Source organism: Rhyacophila brunnea, unplaced genomic scaffold (assembly GCF_057557595.1).
Source record: "Rhyacophila brunnea isolate RB1 unplaced genomic scaffold, BYU_Rbru_1.0 scaffold_62, whole genome shotgun sequence".
Taxonomy (NCBI): Eukaryota; Metazoa; Arthropoda; class Insecta; order Trichoptera; family Rhyacophilidae; genus Rhyacophila; species Rhyacophila brunnea.
The window spans coordinates 1182800-1185513 of record NW_028233299.1 but is presented as its reverse complement, the minus strand read 5'-3'; the positions used below and the strand labels follow the sequence as shown (position 1 = coordinate 1185513).

At 28.5% G+C, this 2714-nt stretch overlaps 1 pseudogene; it reads right to left on the bottom strand.

The window, feature by feature from the left end:
* Positions 1-509: 509 nt before the first annotated feature.
* On the bottom strand, positions 510-1343 carry LOC147065030 (uncharacterized; annotated as a pseudogene).
* Between the last annotated feature and the right edge of the window lie 1371 nt (positions 1344-2714).

The window sequence follows — 2714 nt, the reverse complement described above, 5'->3', positions numbered from 1 at the left end:
TTCTATATCGCTATTTTAACCTTATGAAGGGGTTTATACGTTGGAAAATAAACCACATCAATTTTGTCACCGTTTCTGGATAACACCTAAATCAAGCCGATAATGGTTTTGATTATTTAAATTTTTTTTCGGGAATCGATTCAAGTTGTTTAACGCCGCAATTTACTGTATGTTTAAAACCGATTGCTATTATTATAATGGGTCAGCCTTATAGTGTCTGCTGTATCCCTTGCAGATAGGCGATATCAATCAACAAACTGGTAATTTAAAATGCCATTGTTTGAGGAGAATCGAACAAGGATCATTATTATTTAAGATTTTAGTCGAAATATTTGCCCTTTAAACCATTGTTACGTCCGTTTTATTGCCAAATGAATTTTTTTAAATAAATTATAAGGCTGTACTTTGTGAAATAGAATACAATAGTTAGATAGTATTGGGTTGGATTTAAGTTTAATGATAGAAAAAATACCTTCACACCTTTATTATCATTAGATTTAATCACCAAACTAGCAATAGAAAAAGTTTTCGATGCTTTCTGGAAGTTCTGAATCTTTCTCTTCAGTAAATTCGATTGAAAAGTTATGAGAATATTCTTTTGAATCAACGATATTTCCATTTAACTTTGATATTCCTTCAGTATTTTCCAAATCAAACATTTTCTTCCATTGCTTATGACCATCCCTAATAATTTTCATAGCAAACTCAGCATCCATAAATTTGCCGTCCAAAGCAAATTGATTTTCGTTTTTTCCATCCGCTTTTTTGTAATCTCTAAACCAATTATGGGATTTCTCAAGTAAACCCGGAAAAACCTTTTCCACATCTTCTATTCCATTGATTTTAGAGGAATATGAATCATTAATATCAATGACCAATATTTTCCAATCACACTCATTATCGTCAAGAAGTGCAAGACATCCAAGAACTTTAGCCTCATAAACTTCACCTATCATCTTTTGCTTACTTCCAATTTCAATGATGTCTATCGGATCATTATCTCCAATTGCATTTGTATATTCATCTTCTACGCCAGGATTTTCCCATGTCTGTGGAATAGCTCCATAGTTCCAAATATATCCCTTGCATGGAAAAAGATTGGCCACAAAACGTGGTTTATTTTTTTTGACATCTTGGACTATTGGATTCATCGGTTTGTCTTTTGACATTTCGAACTTTGCATTTTCAAAACGTGGTATTTCATTGAAGACTCTGATAATGTTTGAGTCATCTTGAATGTTTGGTGAAATGTCATGGAAAGGTGAAATTATTCTTCCGTCTTCCTTAATATAGACGGAATAAGATATTGAATATTTGCTTCCTGTTTGAACTGTACTAAACATTTTAAGGGTAATCGATTAAGTTTGTTTTAAATATTATTGCGATAAAATAATTAACAGTTTAACACAATAGCCAGATTTAATATTATTTAAATATGATCCGTACATTTAAAGGATCACAAATAAATTGTTTTTAAAAAAATATTGTGATAATAGAATTAATGGTCAAGCCAAATCACTTATAATGTATTTCGGAAATATGATGCATAGTTTTAAATTAATATTCAGCTAATTTTTTTTATAAAAACTATTCCGATAATATTTTAAAATAAATCACTGAACTAAAATTCTAAAATATCTACGTTCTGTCGTACTATCCAAAAGAAATCAAATTTAAAAACCTAATACAGGCACAAATTAAAACTAGTAAACATAGATTAACAATTCAACTGATTAGTCTAGAGATGATATGAATGTATGAAAGTATCATAGAGAAGGTAAAATTCTAAAAGCTTGGATAGGATGTGCTTGCGGGTAATAATCAGGTTTTGGTTTTAGGAAGAAGAAAAAATTCAATAGTTGATATATCCACAGATAAATTTCACCTATACCATACAGTTTTATGCATCTTTATTTTAATAAAAAATATTTATATTGCCTGAATTTACTTCTATCATATGCGATAGCTTCTTTACTTTATGTTTGGCTGCCAAATCATATTATTTATTCTAAGAATTCCCTTTTATGTGGATAAATAAATATTTAAATTTATTTTAACAAAAGCATTCTTCACTTAAATATGATTATATTCGATTTTGAGCTATTTCTATTAGTTGACACAAAAAATTGTATTTTATAATATTTATTTCTGCTTACTTATCACTAAAATATTCCTCATTACATGTTTCTAATTCAAGCGTATTAATTTAAGTGTTTATTCAAATTGCATTTCTTGTGCATAAGCTTCTGCTTCTTTTGTCATTCATAACACCTTATTATATGACCTATGGCATTTTTATTGCCAAAGCTATTGCTTTTAATATGATTTATATATTTTTAATTTTCACAATAATTGCAAAATTTTAATATAAATATCAATATTGTTAGGATGTATACTAAATGTCATAGTAGGAAATGGTGTGGTCGCAAAAAGTCAAATGTTGTTTGGTAAGAATTGGGATGTCAACGGAAGCGGAAGAATATACCCGAACAATAGTATTGAGAAACACACTTTAATATATAAACCTTGATTCATAAGATATATTGATGAAGCTGTAAGGATGATGAGCTTGAAAATATACACAGAAAATCTATAATATAGAGCCATCTAAAGTTTTTTTTTCGTGAGCAAACATTAAATTTTAAAAAATGCCCATAAATATATATTTATTATCAGGGGGTAAAAAAACAATATCTATTGCAACATAGTAATTT